Genomic DNA, 22,860 nt, shown 5'->3' on the forward strand with positions numbered 1-22,860 from the left:
CAGCTGACTCAAGAAGAGAAAATATTTGGAAACCACATGTCTAATAATGGTCTGATATCAAGAGTATCTAAGGAAACCCTACAACCCAATAATAGAAAGAAGGAAAACCCAATTAAAAATGGGCAAAGGACATGAAGACATGAATATAGGTGGCTGAAGGAAGCACTGACTGAGAAGTATATTGGCAAACAATGGTGCATATTTAGGAATGAATGTTGTGCTGCTGTAAAAAGGAGCAAAGGCATGAGGCATGCAATGACATGAGTGAATGTGTGGGACATTTGGTGGGGCAGAAGAAGCCAGAAACAAAAGAACAATTACGGTACAGTCACCTTTAGAAAATGCTTCTAAGAAAACAGTGGCCAAGACTGTGAACTTTTCTGGCAGATGTGTTTGGTCCAGAGTGATAATTATTATTTCTGGATTTCGAGAGGCTGTTTATATATATATATAACATGATATTTGGAGATGGAATGAGGCTGATCAGGTTGGGGTTAAAGCAATTCAGGACACAGGGATAAGGAAGACATTGTCTCTATTTTAGATGCATACATACTCTTGGAGACCAAAGGAAGGAAGGTTTATTTGTTCTGTAACTGAAATTTCTTTACAGCACATAATCTACATCAACCTATCTGGATAGCTCTTGAAACACAGGGAGCCCAGAGGAAGAAAGAGGTCCTTTAATCCTGTGTGGCTTAATGCAATTCTGAACATCCTAGAGTTCCTAAAGCAATCAAGAAGGGTTGGTAGGGTCCCTTGGGTGATGGGAGAAAAAATAGAGAACAATTAAACTTTACCATTAGGGAATCCCCTGATCCTGTATCCAAATTTTGGGACACCCAAATCAATAGGCCATGCCCTTGATCTTGAAGCTTACTCTTGTGAAGCTCCACAAGACACTTGTGAGCCTAGGACTCCCTGCATTGGGAGACTGTTGACCCATTGAGCACCATCTCTCTTCTCCAGCACTGTGAAGACTCATAGAGCAGCTGATGTAGAATTAAGGTGAAGATGAGGAAGAGGATAATGAAGAGTAAGGGGATGTTTTCAAGCCACTGGACAGAGTGAGAAAGAGACAGAGATTCTGGCCCAAAGCTGTTGCTTCAATGCCACGTGAGGTGGTGTCCAGGCCTAATAAGGAAGTGAGGGCACAACATGGCTTCCTGGTGACAGCACAGTAGCCATCTCTGAGTTGGCCAGAGTAGTTCATCTCTGTGAACCCAGAAATGCATGCAGCTGATTGAGGCCCTGCCTGTGAAAACATGGTGGGTGCTGACCACCAGCCCATGGGGGACAGGAATATTCCCTGAAGGATGAGCCTTGGCTTGGCAGGTCCATGAACTATCCCATTTTCCAGCAAGAAGCCAGTACTCACCATCCCTCTGGCTTAGACCAGCAGGATTTCAGGTTGGAGATGGATCAAGGAGAGAAGGGAATGGTCTTGGTTTGGGTCTCCTGACTCAGGTTTCAGGGATGACACGAGGCACATGCTTCAGTATCACAGATGGCTAAACACTGCATTTGATTTGGAGTACCATCTATTTGTGGTACTTTTGGCAAGCATCAAGCCCAGATGGAACCGACATTGAAAATATCTTTTCTCAAAGAGCTTCAGTTGTTTCAGTGGGGGTGTAGGAGGCAGAGGGGTGTTGCCTATTGCCTGGGGCATAGGGCCCTTGAGCTACCATCACTGGTTTTTATGCATTAATGCAAAGAGGGTTGAGACCTGTACTGATAAACCTCTTGTCCAACTGAGTGGAATAGGAGTGGTGACAATCAAGCCAAGGTTCTGATCCCAAGGATTCTGCAGTACTGGAGTTCATCCATTACTTTTCCAAAGACAGGACACCTGAGAGGTTCACTGGGAGCTGGGACTGAAAGAGGACGCAGGCTCCCCAACATGACTGGCTTTCCATGTGCCATATCAAAATCAGAGAACATCACACTGCCTTAAAATCAGATAACACCTTAGATATCCCCCCAGACTACCATCTTCCTGATCAGTCAGCTGAGGATGATCTTTGCTCCTGGATAAAGGCCAGTTTTTTGGAGGGGGCCATGTCCATTGACTTCCTCACATAGTCATGGACACCCAAACTGTGAAGTCCTTACTCTCTGTCTCTGACTCAGCAGACTCTGGGGCCTCCAGCTGAGCCAAAAGAAGGTAGGAATAATGCTCTAAGTCTGTGCCAAGTATTATGAGCTGTTCAAAGGTCACCAGTTCCTCAGTGCAAGGCAGGTCCTTGGAGAAATGTCTCAGCCAGATGCCAGGAAGGAGAAAATGGTGCTGGGGGGTGGTGGGGCAGGCTGCACCATACCACTCAGCTTGGGCTGGCAGTGGCAGTCCTGGACTCCAGGAGGGAGTTAGAAAAAAGCCTCCTTTGGATTTTCCCCATCTATGCTATTCCAAAACCTCTCCCCTCATTCAGCAAAGTCTCACATATTTCTCTGTCTCTCCCTCCTGGCTGCCTCCAACTGGAACCCCATGGTGTAGAGATGGGTTGGGCTGCTGTTGATGTCTCGATGTTAGCACACAGTAGGAACTTCTTAAATATCTGACCCATGAGGGGACTGAGTCTATCCTCCTCCCTCAACTGTCCAGGGTCCTTATGGACCCTTAAATTTTACTTCATGCCCTGACATATTGCCTCCTGCTTGTGTCATGTGTGGGTCTCTTATTTCCATAGCCATTGTCCTCTCAAAGGGGAGTGGTGCAGCACACCCCATGCACTCAGAAACTGGGCAACGAGGGTAGATTTTGAAGAATATGTCTGGTGGGCAGCTCACCAAATCCCCTACTCTGGGTCTGAAGCTGGGTTACAGGGGGAAAGCAGAGCTCAGATGAGACTGTGGTAGGGACTCACTCTCTATTGGGCTGGTCAGAGCCCCTCGGTCCCCTCTACATCCAATGACCCAGCACCCCTGACAAAGCTGTTCTTTTCTCCAGACCTCAGCAGGGAAATGCCCTCTAGCCCTGTTCTCCAGTGGGCATGATAGATGTGTGGGGCCCAGGATTATGCTCAGCCTCTCACTACCGCATTCCCCACACTCCCTGAGCTGATCTGGGGAAAGAGGTGGCCCTCTCTACTCTCTCATTATCCATGGCATTGTTGGATTCTCAGGAATGTACCATGCAGGCCACAATGAGGGAGGATAGGTCCCCAGCTAGAGGATACCATGACCGAGTTGCAGCTCATTTACTGCATGAACCACGCACTGAAGATGTCTAGTGTTACTATCAGATTTGCTGACTACAATGGAAAGTCAAGAAGGAGAAGATCCATCTACTAGGTTCCCTGAATAAGGGCTAGTGGAATAAAACTGGTACATTGTAGAGATTTCATATATGTTTCATGAATGAGCCCTGAGCTGAATCTTCCTAGATATGTATGTAGTTTGGGGCACCCTGCCCACCCCCTGCAATCCAGACACTGCCTATACCTAGGAAGGAGCACCCTAAATGGAATCTGAAACTTCCTTTATAAATGAGAAAAGAGGTTTTCCAAACATCAGAAGTTCAATGATGGGTGAGACAGAGCTTCTGCATGGGGGAGAGGAAAATGCTGCACATGGAACACACCCACCCCTCTGCCCACCCTTTAGAGAAGTCAGACACCATGGATGCATCTCCATGGCTTCTCCCACATACTCATGACAATCACCTCCTATCACTGCACTTTCCAGAGGAGCAAACTGAACCAAGAAGCTGCAGTGAGCATCCCCATACATGAGCTAGTGGTGGCAGAGTCTCCTTATGCCATATGGGGAAATGAGGGCTCACCTTTCAAACAGCAGGTCCAGGACCCATCAGGTGGAGGTGCCCAGGATGATGATGATATAGGACATCGCTGTTATGGAAGGCAGGCCCCTGGTGTTCCTCATGCCTCTTTCCAATGCCTGCTTTGATGGGTTGTGCATTGCAGGTCGCAGCCTTCTTCAGGGCGACTCAGATTCACACTGGGATGGGACAAAGGAGGACAGGCAGTCAGTGGGTGCACAGTCATGCCAGGGTTTCTCCCCAGGCCCACCAGTCCCCAGAGCTCTGCCTCTCCTGCGAGATTAGCATCCTGGCTGTACCACACACTCAGCCTTCAGCTCTGTGGCTCTCTGAGCAATGGGGACCACATCCACACCTCTCCCACATGGTGACCATGGGGAGAAGAGGAAGAAGAAACACAGTAGACCAGTATGGTGCCGGACAGATGGAAGTGCGTGGGGAGCTGGAACTGATGTGATGCCTGTCACACACATGGCCCCCAGCAGCTCCTTATACACTGAAGGGGAAAGCCATGTGGGAAACCTCTGGGAGACCTTTTGGGAGCTATGGGTCCCTGCCAGAGGGCCACACTCAGTAGAGTGTAAGGTTGTACTGAACTGGGGCTGTGTGGGGGACCGGAGCCAGCCAGCTGCTTTCTGACATCTAGGTCTTTGCTCAAATAGAGAAGGCAAAACATGAAAAGACTGGGCACTTCAGCCTCTTTCCATTCCTGGTGCCCAAATTAGAGTTTGAACCCTCCTGACTTATAGCAGCAAAAACTCAGGCCCAAGGAAAGGCTCAGGCAGGGGTTGTCTCATATGAGTCAGGATCCCTGACTTCTCAGACAATGTCACGATTCTTCACTTAGGCCATGAGAGAGAGCCAGCCCATCCCCACCACAGCTGTGATTTCACACTGTCAGCATATCAGAATCTCCTTCTGGGCAGCATGATCTGTCCTGGGGGTGACCCGTAATACCTAACCCAAGGGCTGGATGAGAGCCAGGCTGGGATGGGCAATCCAGTCGTGATGGTGGTGGAGCAATCCCAGCTCCTCGACACCATGGGCCATAGATGTGATTAGTGAATGGGTGACCGAGGTACTGGAGTTTAGGGACCAGGCTATGCTGATTCTCCACAGATTCTGATCATTTCCAAGAAGACACACCACTCCTACCCCCGAGCCCATCTCCCTGCCTCTTCAGGATTCAAGAAGAAGAAACAGCAGAGACCCAGTCCCTCCTGGGTGGCCCAGCTGGTCTTCTCCAGCTCCTCATGCCCCCATCATGACCACATTCTGACTGTCAGGAAGACAGGTCAACATGCGGTGCTGGCTTGGGAGGAGGAATGGCTGGTGGTAGCTGAGGAGGAGGGTGGCCTGGGCAATGGCCAGGTTTGGGGTGGAGATAGCAGGGTTCTCCAGAATCTCATTCCTTAAGCAAATCCCACAGCAAGGTGGTGTTCTCTGGCCTAGGAGGCCCTAACCCTAACTTGCCCTCTGGTCTCTGTCCCTTCCCGGACCTTGGGTCAATTTCTAATTTTCTCTGGGTTTCAGTTTCAGTTTTATACTGAGGGGCTAGCCATGGAGCTGAGTAAGGGCCTGCCCAGAGAGAACTGGCTGCTCACCTTCTCCATAAGGATGGGTGAGAGCTGGTGCCAAGCAGCATCTCTACCACACTATTTGTTTCAAGTTTTTAAAATCATATAATATAACATTTATACAAAGCAAATAAAAAAGAGAGTCATCATTTTCAAAGCACTCTTCAACAAGTAGTTACAAGAGAGATCCCAGAGTTTGTCATGGGCTAACATACCGTCATTGCAGATTTTTCCTTTTCATTCCTCCAGAACATTGGAGGCTACAAGGAATAAATATATTTACATTATCACAATCAACTTTTTCTTCTTTTTTTTGTGAATAATAGCATATATACAAAAAAAAGCAATGCATTTCAAAGCACAGCACAACAATTAGCTATACAAGAGACTTCAGGGTTTGCTATAGGTCACAATTCCACAATTTTTGGTTTTCACTTCTAGCTGCTCTAAGGTACTGCAGACTAAAAGAAATATTAATATAATGATTCAGCAATCATATTTATTTGTTAAATCCCACCTTCTCTGTATAACTCCACGATCACCTTTGATCATTCGTTCCCTCTCTTTAAGGGTATTTGGACTTGGCCCACTCTAACTTTTACATATTGGAAGGTTCTATCAATTATATGGGGTAATGAGATGAAACTAGCTCATGTTATGGAAAGGATGGCCCTCTAAGTTTCAGGACTTATCTGGTCCAGGGACCCATCTGGAGATTTTAGGTTTCTGGAAAGTTTTCCTAGTGCATGGAACCTTTGTAGAATCTTACTTTGCCCTAGGTGTTCTTTATGACTGTGACTGGCAGGAATGGTTTATGTTGGGGTTTTGCAAGTTATTATAGGTAGCAATGTCTAACTGAACCATGCATAAGAGTGACCTTCAGAATAGTCTTGACTCTATTTGAATACTCTCAGCCTCTGATACCTTATTTGTTATACTTCCTTTCCCCCTTTTTTGGTCAAGATGGTATTATTGAACCCACAGTGCCAGGGCTGGACTTGTCCTTGGGAGTCATTTCCCAAACCACTAGGGTGACTTTGAACCCTGGATGACATGATGCACATAGAGGGAAGAGCAATGATTTTATTGCAGAGTTGGGCTAAGAGAGAATGAGCCTACAGATGACAACAAAAGAGGTCCTGCAGAAGTAACTCTTAGGCACACCCACCACTCTTGATGGGGGAAGAGTGCATGAGGGGGGCACCACCTAGAACTCACCATCATCCTCATCCAGGGTCAGTAATTACTGGTCCTAGTGGGGCCCAGGACTCTCTGCTAGGGCCATGTACAGTGCTGAGTGTTGACTCAATGCTGGGCACTAGGCCAGACCTATGCCCCACCTCTGGGCCCAGGGTACATGGCCCTTCATCACTTCCTCCCATTGGTAGTGTTAGTTGCAGGGTGTGCTGTACCAGGCTGCTGGGGCTCCTGACTGACTGTATGGTCCACACTGGGTGCAGGCACTCAGGCTGCCATGGGTGTGGAGATCCTCGGGCCCTCCCACACTCTAGCCATCTCCACTTCAGCCCCATCAGATCCCACCCAGGTGGCCCTTAGGTCTTGCCTTAGGTCCCATCCAGGCCCAACCCACATATCCTGGAAGTACCCATCAGGGCAACCTGCAGGTGTGAGGGGAGGGCTTTTGGAAATGCATGCACGTGGTCCTTGCTACAGGATTTTGAATGCCCCAATGGCTCTGCTCACCAGAACCAAACAGACAGGATGCCCCTGTGCCATGCTGCCTTCTGCACTGTGCCCACAGTGTCATTTGGGGATTCCACTCACCCTAAGTCATCTGGGAAGCCCCAGGTAAAGCTGGGTCTAATGAAGATGGAGAGCTTAGAGTCAGGAGGGCAGTGAACTATTTTAAAGTGAGCAGAGCCGCCTGAAGAGGGCATCTGCACCAAGTCATCTGATCAGGGCTGGGAAAGCCGGGAAAACTCTTGGGGCCATTGCAGGTTGGCAGATGAGGAAGGGACATGATCCAGGATGTCCTCTGAGAGCTTTCATGTCCCAGAGCTTGAGGGATCTTAGGGGGCTCATGGTCCAAACCCAGCTAAGCAAGGTTCCCTGGGCATCAGCTAGAGATGAGGAGGCCACCAGTGTTCTTCTTTCTATAGTGGGTGCTATGGGAGCTGCCTGCTTCATCCTGGGGGAGAAGGGGTGGAATTCTGACTGGAGGCCCAGGCCTGGCTATGTGTACACATTCAGGAGTGCTTAGTAGCTGAGAGGACTGAGTGGGGCACAAAGGGGACACTGTGCCCACCTGCATCCCCAGAAGCTCTTCTCTCTAGGGTTGGTTTTCATGATCAGGTGGAAGGTGCAGGTACACATCACCCCCCTGCTGGCAGTAGACGGCAGTGCCAAGTTGAGGTCACAGTGTCATAAGAAGGAGCAGCAATGGGTGGGCTGGACAGCACCATGTAAAGTAGAGAGTGACTCAGGAGAAAGAGGTGAAACTAGAGGCTTAGATGAGGCCTGAAGTCCTCCCTTAGATTGTGGGAGGACATCTTCCTAAACTGTATGGGACAGCTAGATTAGGAAAAGCCTAGACTTTGTGGCCTTGTCCATGGGGCTTTGGGAAGCTATATTCTGGCACAAGGGTCTATTGGCAATTGTATGGGCAGGCAGGAGAACAGTGGCCCAAGGAAGGAGTGGAGGAATCAGGGGAGGGCTATAAGAGAGAAGAGACAAAAAGTCACTTTCTTTTCCTAGCTTCAGAACACTCCAAGACAAGACTCATATACGTTTCTTCCTCATTGAAGCTGGAAGTCAATTCTGTGAATACTGAGCTTGTTGGCTATGTTCATGACAAGCCACACCTTCACTGGTCAGGGAGTGAGAGCTGGTCCAAAAACTAGAAGTTGTGTTATGGGTGTAACAGCTGAAGGCAGGTTTACACTGATAGAGTGGGTGGAGGGGGGGCTCTCCCATGACCTAGCTAGGCCTCCCTGTACTGCCACTAGAGTTTGTTCATGGGACACCCAGTTCATGATCCATCAACAGAACCACAGATGCCCTAGATAACTGAAAGATCATTCATCAACACCGTATTACCCAAGGATAGAAACTAAGACCAAAAGATGAGGCAACTTGCCCCTGCCACAGGTTGGACAAGTATGGAGTGGAAATCCTACCACAGGCTGTCTGACTCCCAGGGACTGGGCTGAGCCCCCAAGCAACCAAACCTTTCCCACTGTAGGCCTGTGCCCCCAGGAGCATTTTATCCTAGCCTGGTTCTTTCAGGTCTTAAAGGTGTTGTTGGCTAATGGAAGGAGAGGACCCAGGTCCCAAGTCAGTGGCTGCTACATGACAGGGTGGTCACTGTGCTGTGACCAGAGCCCTCACACCAGATGTCCTCCCAGAGGCAACTTACATGTCGGAGTGCAGGTTCCTCAGCTGTCCCCAGGCAACAAGTCTGATGATGAACAAGGGGCCATGGTGGCGGGGACTCTGGCCACAGCCACAGGAAGAGGGTGCCCTTGCTGTTACCCAATTCCTGTCCTGGACTTAACTCTTTGCCTTGCTGTCACCTCCTGGGATGTGGACGAGGCCTCAAATTGCTCCTCTGGCACAATGTTGAGATTCCTGCAGGTTGATGGGAACAGTTTGTTCAGGGCCATGACTCCATGTTCCTGGGACAGGGAGATAGACAGGATGCTGAGGATGACAGGCAGGGGACACTGGGCAGTCTAGGGACCAGAGTCTGTGTCTGGGCTCCTGGTGCAGCCTCTCCCCACCTCTAATCCAACCTAGTCATCAAACTGTTCTGAGCTGGGTACAAACACATCTCTTCCAGCAACTCAGATTTGATCCCAATCCCCTCCACCCCAACTCCCTCTCACCTGGGACAGGCCCTGCACATGGAATTCTCCCCAGGAACCGAGGAATAAGGGTTGTAGTGCCAAGATGTATCTGACAAGATGGGTTGCTGACTTCCCTCCCCTCCCACCGTGAGAGCCACTGGTGCTCACCATCTTCCTCCATACAACGTTAATGTGTCCCCACTAAACAGTGGATGTGCAGCTGGACCCAGAAAGGGTGACTCTGAGGCCAGGACATTAGGGCCAGTTAGAAGGTGCATTACGGGAAATGGAGTCCTTTACCCTCCCATGGCAGAAACACTGAGAAGTCTCCATTGTTCCCCTTGGTTCCTATCTGCCTGCTGAGTAGAAAACAACTGCCTGAAGAATCCACTATATGGAAAATATTGGCCTCCTCAGGGACTGTCAGCTCTGGTGGGGACGGCCAGAGGAGCAGTCAGCGGTGCTCACAGAGGGCCCCAGACCATCCCACCCATGATGGCACTCATGAGGGCCAGCCTGGGCCGGATATGTGAGTCCCCCAATCCAGGATTAGGACAACAATGACCACCAAGGATCCCTCTGAATGATACCTACACCAAAGCAAAACTCAAAGAGCACTGAGCCCAACAAATCTTGTTAATAAGTGACTCTGGCTGCAGGCCTGGCAACCTCAGCCTAGAGCCATCAGAGGGTTCTTTCATCTGCACATTCTGCTGCCCAGTCCTGGACACCTTCACTGATGGGGTGTCAGTGTTGTAAGAAGACTTCTAGAATACAGACATCTCACCAGAAAACCGCACTCTTGGGGAAATGATAATTGAAGCCCAGGGCAGGACAGGCCAAACATAGGCCTTTGAAGGGGGCCAGCGATGTTTCCATGGTCTGTGTCCCCTCAAATGAGCACTGACTTCCTCTGTGATTCTTGGTTCCACATTCTGCCCCAGCCAAGAGCCAGCTGCATCACACTTCCTGGATGGATTTACTGGCCCTGCCTCTGTTTATGGCCCCTCCTCCAAGTCCATATCCTCTTGAGGCTTCATAAGTACTTTTCTGAAAGAAAGACTCCTACTTACCCTGCCCACATTACTCAAATGTTGCTGGAAGATAAGGGAGAATAAGGGATGTTGGAAACAACATCCAGGGAGTCACAACTGTTTACCTGGGCTAATGGTGGAGAAGGCATGATCAGCTCACCAGAAAGAAAATAAAGTTAACCTTTATGGTGCACAGACAGTCTAGGTGCTCTCACATGGACGTTTGTCCTCTCCCACTGGGAATGAGAAACAGGCACATGGGGTGTGAGCACTGCATCATGGACACAGAACCCAGGCTGCCTGGCTCTGAGTCACTGTTGTGAATAATGACTTGGCTCCCTGGGACTCCCAAATGAGATCAAAGGAATTTAGTTTTTTTTCACACAATAAGACATGGATTTTGAGATTTGCTATTGGTGATCACAGTCCCCTGACTTTTGGGAGATGCACAATCATCCCACCCTGGCTTGAGGGTGCCTCCAAGGAGAGACCATGGGTGTCACTGGTGTCGAATGGGCCACTTACAGAGGCCATTCTGTTGGATTTCACTTATATCAGGTTTCCACTAGGTCCCCCACTGCCTGGGTCACTCCCAGAAAAGACACAGGACAGGGAGACTGAACAGGCTGGGGGCAGTCACTGTGGCAATGAGGGCTTCCTCAGGGCATGTGGGGTTGTGTGCAAGATGTTGACCCTCTTCAGAAGTTTTCTAGGGCAGATGGTCTTGGTCCTGGGGGCTGGGATTGGGGTGCTGAGGCCACACCCCTCATAGAGGACCTGTGCAATGAGTCTTCCTGACTTACTTCTAGAAATAACCTCCTGCAGCTTGGTGTACTCTGTACCATCCTCCTCAAGGTTCTGATTGTCTGTGCTCTAGTGGATCAAGGCTGGAGCCCTACTTTGCCAAGTCAGCTGAGGCATGTTGGGGGGACAGGTCATCAGGCATGGGCTCTGGATCAGCTCCCTCAAGGACTGGGGCCAGTGCCTATCAGAAGCTGGCTCATCCCTGGATATACAGGGGCCTCACTTCTTTGTTCTGTACCTATGGGATACCTCCATGGAATCAGAGGGATTTTTTCAAATCATTCTTCCCCCATCTTCTATAAGAACTGCACCATCTGTCTTACAAATCACTCCCCTGTGGGCAGAGCCCTTTCCCTCTGGTCCTCGGCCTGCAAAGTTCCTACGGTTTTCAAGGGCCCCAGGGACAAAGTCCACCATGGAGGAGAGTATCAGAGACAGATGTGGACATACTGCACCAGTCTCTTCCAGCTCCTCCCATCTCACCTCAGGCATCACTTTGTCCCCCAACAATCTGCCATCTTCAACAGGTCCCTCCAGAATCATAATATGAGTTACTTTCAGGACAGACATGTAGTTCAAGCCCGGATGTCAGTGAGGAGGAGGAACTGGATACCCACAGGCCCGGAAGACAAAGTAAATGCCTGGGACACTGAGGAATTGCATTGCATCTATTCTCCTGGCTACCCAAGGAGGCTGGCACTTACATGAGCTTCCATTCTATAGAAGAGGTATTAGAGGCAGAGGGCAACTAAGCAATTTGTCTAAGACAGAGAAAATCTGGGGTTGACACATGGGGTAGTGATACCAGCACTGTGTCTTCACAACGACCCTCTACTGTCTCCAAAACGGGCAAACCCACATTGTGGTGACCAGTGGGCAACTCCCTGCTCTGACCTACTCTGACTCCATAATTAACTACAGCCACCCATGAATTGGTGGCTGAGCCTGTCCTGCCAGATCCCTCATGCCTTCTCAGACACTCTAAAATCCTTTTCCTTATTTTGAGACCCAACCTCTTAAATGAAATCCAGGTGTCACTCTGAGGCCAAAAAGGACATCAGTCAAATGCTTAAGTGATGGGTTGTGATAAGGAGCCAGAAGACCTGACCATGTTGTCTCAAGAACATCATCTCCTTCATAACAATTCGTCAGATTGGATGAATTGATCCACCTCCAGATTTGTTCGGGAATGTGACTTCTTGTCATTTCAATCCTACAATCCTCATCTAAGATGACGACACCTAGTCTAAGGGAACATCGTGTCATGGTTTGACTACTGAAAAACTTTCCTAAATGAGCTTCCAACTACCTACTCTTGCCCTTGCAGTTCACCTTCCATGGTGTAGTCATGGTGAGCTTTTCAAAGTAGCAATTAGCGCAGATACCCTCCTGCATAAAACCCTCAATGGGTTCTCACTGCAACCAGAATACCCAAGTTCCTTACCATAGCCAAGATCCTGCAGCATCCGGTTCTTTCCTACCACGTGATTTCACATCATTCTACTTCCTCCCTGACCATGCTCCAGCTACACTGGTCTTATTTCTCTTTTTGAGCACACCAAGTTCGCTGCTGCCTAATACCTCTGAAGCTGATGCTCCCTCACCTGGAACCCTTTGTTCAGTCCTTTGCCTGGCTGCCTCCATGCCATTATCTATGTCTGAACTGTCAATTCCTTGGAAAGGGGTTTCCGGGGTAACCTAGCTAAAGCCACACACACTCTGCCGTCAGGCACTTTCTATCACATGAACCTCTTTCAATTCCCTCATAGCACCTATCAGTAATTGGAATTCTTTGTTTCTACTTTTATGATCTCTGCCTACTTCTCAGACCTTAGGACATGAAGGGAGATGCTCCTGCATGGGTCCCTGCTATATCCCAAACCTGACACACTGCCTGCCATAAAATATGAAACTTAAAGACTGTCTCTGCCTACAGGTCTCCAGTCACTGATATTATTCACTCACTAATTTTCACGAATCACTCACTCACTAATTTTCACCAGTACCCAACTACCAAAGTTTCTAATCAACATTCTCCAAAGATCACCTCTAGGGGTCAGTGACCCCTACAGAATGCTCCACCTCTAAAGCTCAATATACCAGAAATGAAAGGGCTTTGAAAAAGGGAAATATAAAAGGTTGCACGTTTACTGTTCAGACTATGAAAATTTTCCAATTAAAGCAAGTCTACAAAACTATCCAAATTAACACACCAGCAAGAGGTTACCTTCACTCAGGAAGGACCGATGAAGTTCAGGGTTTCTCTCTCAACTGGAAAGGCACATGGCAAACATGGCAATGTGTGTGAGCTTTCTCTCCAGGCTTCTTGTTTCATGAAGCTCCCCCAGGGACATAATCCTTCTTCACCTCCAAAGGTCCCTGGTGGTGTGGGCTTTCCACTTTGGTATCTCCAAAGGTCCCTGGTGGCATGGGCACTCTGTTTCATGGTTCTTGTCACCCACCTGGCTCTGCTGTCTTGGAATCCCAACTTTCTGCACCTGTAAAGGATTCCAAGAAAGGCACACCGGGAATGAGTGGAGTCAGATCTTCCTCTAATCAAAAGTTAATGCACACAATTTGGTGAGTCACATCTCCATGGGAATAACTTAAAAACTCCCATCCAGCAATACTAAATGAAGATTCAAGGACATGGCTTTCCTGGGGTCCCCAAATTCAAACTCACATACCCCACTAACACCCAGTGTCCTCATGACTTATCATAATATACTAATTATTTACTCTAAGAGACAAAACAAACCAGACTTCCACAAACATCACCATCCCTGAACCCCAGCCTCCATCTTGGATCCCCACAGATACTCCCAATCCCCAAACCCTGCAGCCCCCAACCCTGCCCCTCTCTGACAATCCAGCCTCCAACCACCATAGGCACCGTAATCACTGAATCCCAAGCATCACACTCATGGACCACCACTGACCTCCCCAATCTCTTGACTGCCCACAAAGCCCCTATTCTTCCTTAACCCTGTCCTCTTAGTGACTGTCACAGACCTCCCAACATTGTCTCTGCAGAGCCCTCTAAATACAGATTTTCTAAACCTGGAGCACTCACCACCCCACAGATTCCCCCTCACCCCCCACAACCTCACATAATCCTCCAAACACTAAACTCAAAAACACACAGCAGGGCTACACTGGCTCAGCAGGCAGAGTTCTTGCTGCCATGCTGGAGACCCAGGTTCACTTCCCAGTGCATGCCCATGTCCAAAAAAAAAAAAGGAAAAAAACACACCAGGGGCAGATTGCAATGGCTTTCTGCCTTCTCCCCTCTTTGACTTCCTCTTCCCAATGGCATGAGCTATGTAGCCACAGCAGTTAGAATGAAGCCCAGTGGCATGATGGTGAAAAGGACAACAGAGACGGTTCTCTGCCACTCATTGCAGGAAGTGTCTCTGCAGGGTACATGTGCGAGCACAGGCATCTCACAGAGTCATCCACATGGTGGGGGACACAGAAGGGAAGCTGGAGAGTGATGGGGGATTGGATCAGTGATTCTACCAGGCCAGAGACTGGACCATGAGTACAGGCTTCCCACAGAAAAGAGGGTGCATGATGATGATGCAGTATAGTGGCCGGCAGACAGCTACACAGCAGTCAGAGGCCATCACCACCAGCAAAACACCTTCTGTGTGGCACACACAGAGAAACACACAGAGTTGGATAACACAGCCTTTGTAGATGATGGTCTTGTGTGGCCACCACAAACCTGACAGCATCTGCAGCTCAGTGGTTGTGGTGAAACAGAGCTCCAAGAAGGATGATTACTCAGGAAGAAGCACATGGGGGCAGAGAGGTTCAGGTTTCTGCAAGTAATATTCTGTAAACTGATTTTGTAGAAAGGATCTACCACAATTTGTTTAGAGAGGATGATATTATTTTCCAGGCACAGAACATGTGGATATTTTCCCTTACATTAAGCCAATGTGATCTAATCTCCTTTTTGAAGGCTCTATGATTTACACCAAATAGACATTAGTAAGATACTAAGCCTTGGAATCTATCATAAAAATCTGTAATCACAACACCCCACAGTCACAGCCTCCTGACTACTTTAGATCACTTGCATACTTTTCCTAGTTTGCTCTTTCAGTCACAAATGACACATCAATTTAAAATATGTATAAATAATGCTAAACTCAAGTTTCAATTTCCAAATATATAGTCCCCAAGAGTAAAAGAGTATTATTTTTCCATTTGGTTTGATGGTAGCAGGAACATTGATGATGGAGATAATCTCACATGCAAGGCCTCCTGCTCTCAGTGGGTGATGACACAGCCTCAAATCTGAGACCCTGCACTAATATAATTCATTGAGTGACTGAAGAAGCACCCTGGCAATGTTTATAGCAGCATTATTTACAATTGCAAAGAGATGGAAACAGCCAAAATGTCCATCAACAGAAGAATGGCTAAACAAACTGTGGTATATACATACGATGGAATATTATGCAGCTTTAAGACAGGATAAACTTATGAAGCATGTAATAACATGGATGGACCTAGAGAACATTATGCTGAGTGAGTCTAGCCAAAAACTAAAGGACAAATACTGTATGGTCCCACTGATGTGAACGGACATTTGAGAATAAACTTGGAATATGTCATTGGTAACAGAGTCCAGCAGGAGGTAGAAACAGGGTAAGATAATGGGTAATTGGAGCTGAAGAGATACAGACTGTGCAACAGGACTAGATACAAAAACTCAAAAATGGACAGCACAATAATACCTAATTGTAAAGTAATCATGTTAAAACACTGAATGAAGCTGCATCTGAGCTATAGGTTTAGTTTGTTTGTTTGTTTGTTTTTGTTTGTTCTTTTTTTGTGTTGTTGTTTTTTGTTTTTTTGTTTTTTTTACTATTATTATTACTTTTATTTCTTTTCTCTATATTAACATTCTATATCTTTGTCTGGTGTGTCGCTAGTTCTTCTAAACCGATGCAAATGTACTAAGAAACGATGATCATGCATCTATGTGATGATGTTAAGAATTACTGATTGCATATGTAGAATGGCATGATTTCTAAATGTTGGGTTAATTTCTTTTTTTTTTCCGTTAATTAATAAAAAAAAAATTTAAAAAAAAAAAAGAAGCACCCTGGTATAAGAGACATACTGACTTTTAAGTGACACAAACCTGGGTTGGATCCTTGTTCTTTTGTTTACATGACATAAGTTAATTTAAATTGCTTATTTCAATAACTTAAAAATCCTGAATCATTATTTTCATCTGCAAAAATGGTTGTAATAATTCCCACTACTGTTAAGACCATAACCACGTAATCAGGCCTACTACCTTTTATCACAGGACAGTAATCCCTACTACAAGTAGTAGAACAGAAACATCATACTTGTTATTTAATTTGTGCCCTACAGATATCCATGATTGTTATTCTTGATAATCAATTGGGAATAATAAAAATTCAACCAAGCTCCATATTTTAAAATTTGAAATGAAAATAAAGTGTCAAAAACCTGAAATCTGCAATTATTTAAGGCTTTGCTTTATGAACAGGGGCAAGATGTGACACAAAGACGTTCATTAAATATTTCATTGGGACATTGGTTTCAGGGAAGATTTTCATAGAACAGTAATTTTCTATCTTCAGGGATTGCCAAAAAGTTTAGAGAATAAACAAAAGGTAGTCACAAATTATGCTGTAGGTAAAACAATTTAGATTCATAGAGTGTGAAAAATAAATCTGAAAGTACTAGAACTAGGGAAAATAGGAAGAACATTACTTGGTAGTATCTCCATTCAATAGCAAGTTCCTTCTTATTTATTCAATGTCTTCTATAGGCCAAGCATTATGCTGTGATCTTGGCATTGACTGTCAACATGAAAAATCAAATTTCTGCTAATATAGATCTCATGGGACCTAGAAGACAGAAGCAGTAATAAATAAATGAACAAATAAAAAAGATGAGAATTCAACAATTTCAGATGAAAAGCTTTACAAAGGAAAAAACCACAGGGTGTTATAATTGAAGATAATACAGGATGCAAGAACCAGAGGAGAATCATTTCATTTCTAACGAAGAGGAAGAACAAAACGTCTCTTGTAGTAAGTGTGTGTCAGTGATAACTTGGTGAGACTGGAGAAAGCAAGCACATCAGATGAATGCAGTTTCTCTGTTCAAACTTCCCAAGACTATGCTCCTGAACTGATTTCATTTTTTTCAATGCAAGGTATGCTGAATTAAGAAACAGTGTTTATTCTGACTCTGTCAGGCTATATCACTTGTTCCTTTTACTCAGCTTCTACAGACACATTGACTTAATTTACTTATGTAGCCTGGCTCATAATGCAACATTGGATAAATTATAGCATTTGGGCAAAAAGATTTATGTTGTACAACTGTTTTTGTCTTAAAAGTACAATGGGTTTTGGACACTATGTATTAATAAAAGGAGCAATTCAACAAGAAGATTTAACAATCATAAATATTTATGTACCAAGCCAGAATGCTCCAAAATACATGAGGGAAACAATGGAAACACTGAAAAGAGAAATACACACATCTACCATAATAGTTAGGGACTTCAATTCCACACTCTTATCAATGGACAGAACACTAGATAGAGGATCAATAAAGAAACAGAGAATTTGAAAAATGCAACAAATGAGCTAGACTTAGACATTTATAGAACATTACACTCCACAACAGCAGGATACACCTTTTCCTCAGGTGCTCATAGATCATTCTCAAGGATAGACCATACGCTGTGTCATAAAGCAAGTCTCAATGAATTTGAAAAGATGGAAATCATGCAAAACACTTTCTCAGATCATAAAGGAACGAAGTTGGGAATCAATAATAGGCAGAGCACCACAAAATTCACAAATATGTAGAGGCTCAACAACACACTCTTAAACAACCAGTGAGTCAAGAAAGAAATTATGAAAAATCAATAAACATCTCGAGGCAAATGAAAATGAAATCACAACCTATCAAAACTTATGGGATGCAGCAAAGGCAGTGCTATGAAGGGAATTTATTGCCCTAAATGCCTATATTAAAAAACAAGAAAGGGAAAAAATTGAGGAATTAACTGTCCTCTTGGAAGAAGTAGAGAAAGAACAGCAAACTAATCCCAAAGCAAGCAAAAGGAAAGAACTAATGAAGATTAGAGCAGAAATAAATGAAATTGAGAATATGAAAATAGTTGAGAAAATCAACAAAACCAGAAGCTGGTTCTATGAGAAAATCAATAAGATTGATGGACCCTTGGCAAGATTGACAAAAATAAGAAGGGAGAGGTTGCAAATAAATAAGATCAGAAATGGAAGAGGAGGCATAACCACTGACCTCACAGAAATAGAGGAAGTCATGACAGGATACTATGAACAACGTTATGCGAATAAATGCAACAACTTTCTAGAAAGGCATGAACAACCAACTTTGACTTGAGAAGAAATAGACAATCTCAACAAAACAATCACAAGTAGAGAAATTGAATCAGTCATTAAAAAGTTCCCTCCCAAAAAAGTCCAGGACCAGATGGCTTCACAGGTGAATTCCACCAAACATTCCAGAAAGAATTAGTACCAATCCTGCTCAAACTCTTCCAAAAAATGGAAGAGGAGGGAAAGCTACCTAACTTATTCTACGAATCCAACATCACCCTCATACCAAAGCCAGACAAAGATATTACAAAACAAGAAAACTACAGACCAATCTCTCTAATGAATATAGATGTAAAAATCCTCAACAAAATTCCAGCAAATTGAATCCAACAATACATTAAAAGAATTATACAACATGACCAAATAGGATTCATCCCAGGTATGCAAGGATGGTTCAACAAAAGAAAATCAATTCATGTAATATACCATATCAACAAATCAAAGCAGAAAAACTACATGATCATTGATGCGGAAAAGGTGTTTGACAAAATTCAACATCCTTTCCTGTTGAAAACACTTCAAAGGATATGAATAGAAGGGAACTTCCTTAAAATGATAAAGGGAACAGATGAAAACCCCACAGCTAACATCATCCTCAGTGGAGAAAAACTAAAAACTTTCCCCCTAAGATCAGAAACAAGACAAGGATGTCCACTATCACCATTGTTATTCAACATTGTGTTGGAAGTTCCAGCCAGAGCAATTAGAGAAGAAAAAGAAACACAAGACATCAAAATTGGAAAATCAGTAAAACTATCACTGTTTGCAGATGGTATGATACTATATGTCGAAAACCCTGAAAAATCCACAGCAAAACTACTAGAGCAAATACATGAATACAGCAAAGTGGTAGGTTACAAGATCAACACTCAAAAATCTGTAGTGTTTCTATACACTAGTAATGAATAATCTGAGGGGGAAGTCAAGAAAAGAATTCCATTTACAATTGCAACCAAAAGAAGAAAATATTTAGGAATAAATTTAACTAAAGAGACAAAAGACCCATACAAGGAAAACTACAAGATATTGTTAAAAGAAATCACAGAAGACTTAAATAGATGGAAGGGCATACCGTGTTCATGGATTGGAAGACTAAATATAGTTAAGATGTCAATTCTACCTAAATTGATTTACAGATTTAGTGCAATACCAATTAAAATCCCAACAAGTTACTTTTCAGAAATAGAAAAACCAATAACCAAATTTATCTGGAAGGGCAGGGTGCCCCCAATAGCTAAAAGTATCCTGAGAAAAAAAAATGAAGTCGGAGGTGTCACGTTACCTGACTTTAAGGCATATTATGAAGCTATGGTGGTCAAAACAGCATGGTGGTGACATAAAGATAGATACACTGATCAATGGAATAGAACAGAGTGTTCAGATATAGACCCTCTCATCTATGGACAATTGATCTTTGATAAGGCAGTCAAGCCAACTCACCTGGGACAGAACAGTCTCTTCAATAAATGGTGCCTACTCTGGGATCTGTTATGTAACTGCTTGTTGAAGTGTGCTTCAAAAATTATTGCCTTTTTTCCTTTGCATTGTATACATGTTACATTTTAAAATAATAAACATTTAAAAAAATAAATGAATGCTGCCTAGAGAACTGGATATCCATATGCAAAAGAAAGAGGATCCACATCTCACACCTTATATAAAAATTAACTCAAAATGCGTGAAAGTCCTAAAGACCACAAAACTGTAAGAAGAAATAGTAGGGAAATGTCTTATAAATCATATATTAGGAGGCAGTGTCCTAGACCTTACACCCAAAGCAAGAGTATTGAAGAAAGAAAGAAATGGGCACTCCTCAAAATTAAACACTTTGGCACATCAAAGAATTTCATCAAGAAAATAAAAAGATAGCTTACACAATGGGAAACAATATTTTAAAATGATACGTCGGATAAAGGTCTAGTATCCAGAATTTAATAAAGAGATTGTTCATCTCAGCAACAAAAAGATAGACAACCCAATCACAAAATGGGCAAAACACTTGAACAGACACTTCTTAGAAGAGGAAATACAAATGGCCAAAAGGCACATGAAGAGATGCTCAACTTGCCTGGCTATTAGGGAAATGAAAATCAAAACCACAATGAGATATCATCTCACACCCACCTGAATGGCCATTATCAATAAAACAGAAAATGACAAATGCTGGAGAGGATATGGAGAAAGAGGCACACTTATCCAATGTTGGTGGGAATGTCAAATGGTATAACCACTATGGAAGGCAGTTTGGAGGTTCCTCAAAAAGCTAAATATAAAATTGCCATATGACCTGGCAATACTAGTGCTAGGTATCTATTCAGAGGACATGCAGGCAAGGACACAAACAGACATTTGCACACCAACGTTTATAGCAGCATTATTTACAATTGCGATGAGATGGAAACAGCCAAAATGTCCATCAACAGACTAGTGGCTAAACAAACTGTGGTATATACATATGATGGAATATTATGCAGCTGTAAAACAGAATAAATTGAGGACATTATGCTGAGTGAGATTAGCCAGAAACAAAAGGGCAATTACTGTATGGTCCCACTGATATGAACTGACATTAGTGAATAAACTTGGAGAATTTCATTGGTAACACAGCCATCAGGAGGTAGAAATAGGGTAAGATATTGGTAATCAGAGCTGAAGGGATACAGATTGTGCAACAGGACAGAATGTAAAAACTCAGAAATGGATGGCACAATACTACCTAACTGTAATACAATTATGTTAAAACACTAAATGAAGCTGAATGTGAGAATGATAGAGGGAGGAGGGCTGGGGGCACAAATGAAATCAGAAAGAAAGATAGATGATCAAGACTGAGATGTTATAATCTAGGAATGACTAAAGTGTATAATGATAGTGACTAAATGTACAAATTTAAAAAATGTTTTTGCATGAGGAAGAACAAAGGAATGTCATTACTGCAGGGTGCTGAAAATAGATGGTAACTAATATTTTAAAATTTTACCTTATGTATGAGACTAAAGCAAAAACTGTTTATTTAGTACAATAATAATAATAATAAAGTATAATGGGTTTCAGATATCTCTTATGCAAAGAAAAATAAATTCAAGCCAGGGTAGTGTGGTATTTTGGGGTTAAAATTAACCCCAATTTTGTTGAATTATGTTTCTAAAGATAGGTCTTTTTCACTCCACAAATGCATTCTATGAGCACTACAGGTACTTTAAGATATCTATGAAACAAACAGCAGAATCTAAAAGCAACCCACAATACCATCATTGAATACATCTACTATGAATATTTAGTTTCTCATATTTCAATATATTTTGATTAATAAAAAGATGTATTTCCACGTAGACATAGTATTTACTATATATGACAGTTAAAGCATCTAAGATTTATAATTTGAATCAGTCTGTATATGACACAAAATTCACCTAAATATCATTAGTATGTGTATGTTCTTACATGTTAAAACAGTTTGAGAAAGACATCACTTTTGAATATACTTTCATAACATTTCATCTTAAGAAAACTTACATATAAATTTCCTCCCTAGTCTGTATTTAGGTTTCTAATCCTTTTGTGTTAATCTAAAGCAATACTGAAATGAACAGCGACATGGAATATTTAGGGATGTATCTGTGAGGACATTTTTCATTAGAAGAGGTAGTAAACCTATTTGATTCAGGCACTCAGCTGCTTTCCCTCAAGGGGTTACCAAAAGCATATATCACAGACTTCTGTACCTGGGAGCATCTTTTTTACTGTATTCAGAACATCTCCAATGATCATTGAGTTTTCTTTACTTCAATTCAGTAAGTAAAATCATGTTACCTCATTTTGGCTTTCAGTTGTGCTCGGATCATTTATGCATTCTTTGGGATTTACTGGTTAGGGCAAATTCTTCTTTACTGATAGGTTTCCTGCTGCCAAGTTCCTTTTTTTCATTGACATGTTCATCCTTTTCTGATGAAATTGTAAGAGACTGTTGAAATGAGGAATATGTAACCTCTGCTTATTAAAACAATGGGGCCCACAAAAACACCCTAATTAGAAAACACTTTCTAAACCCAAAAGCCCATAGCAGGGACCCCACCGACTCCCAAAGTGCCGCCCCCAGCCGACCACAGCCACCCCCAGCCCCTGAGCCCTGGGAGACCAGCTCTGACCCCCAAACCGCCTCTGGCCCCCTGTGGCCTCACCACGGCGCTGCCCCCAGGTTCCTGCCATGGCGCGGGACCCCTGCCTCTCCCGCGCTGCCCGCCTCCTGCTCCCGTGCCTGGTCTCTGCTTCGTCAGGCCCCAGTGGGAGGCCCCCTGGGCAACTGCCAGGAGCGCGGCCTCAGCGGGGCCCGCGGCTACGTTGGCGGCGCCTCTGCGGAGCCTCCCTGCTGCGGCCATCTTGACAATGGCGCCCCCTGCAGGGGAGACGCGGGGGATTCTGGGGCCG

At 44.4% G+C, this 22,860-nt stretch overlaps 1 protein-coding gene across 37 annotated transcripts in view; it reads right to left on the reverse strand.

Moving 5' to 3' along the window:
- Positions 1 to 22,438, reverse strand: part of LOC143667738 (ral guanine nucleotide dissociation stimulator-like) — a 58,883-nt gene extending 36,445 nt beyond the window's left edge. For 34 of the 37 annotated variants that reach the window (XR_013168217.1, XR_013168215.1, XM_077142364.1 and 31 more), the window contains exons 1-5: positions 22,246 to 22,438; positions 16,766 to 16,902; positions 13,230 to 13,500; positions 8,735 to 8,946; positions 3,785 to 3,960 (exon numbers count right to left, since the gene is read on the reverse strand). The gene's annotated coding sequence lies outside the window, so the exon portion shown is untranslated. Of the gene's footprint in view, positions 1 to 3,784; positions 3,961 to 5,573; positions 5,619 to 8,734; positions 8,994 to 13,229; positions 13,501 to 16,765; positions 16,903 to 22,245 lie in introns of all 37 variants that reach the window. The other 3 variants (XM_077142310.1, XM_077142372.1, XM_077142302.1) reach the window with 3 other exon arrangements.
- Between the last annotated feature and the right edge of the window lie 422 nt (positions 22,439 to 22,860).

The sequence above is a fragment of the Tamandua tetradactyla genome, chromosome 2 (genome assembly GCF_023851605.1).
Source record: "Tamandua tetradactyla isolate mTamTet1 chromosome 2, mTamTet1.pri, whole genome shotgun sequence".
Taxonomy (NCBI): domain Eukaryota; kingdom Metazoa; phylum Chordata; class Mammalia; order Pilosa; family Myrmecophagidae; genus Tamandua; species Tamandua tetradactyla.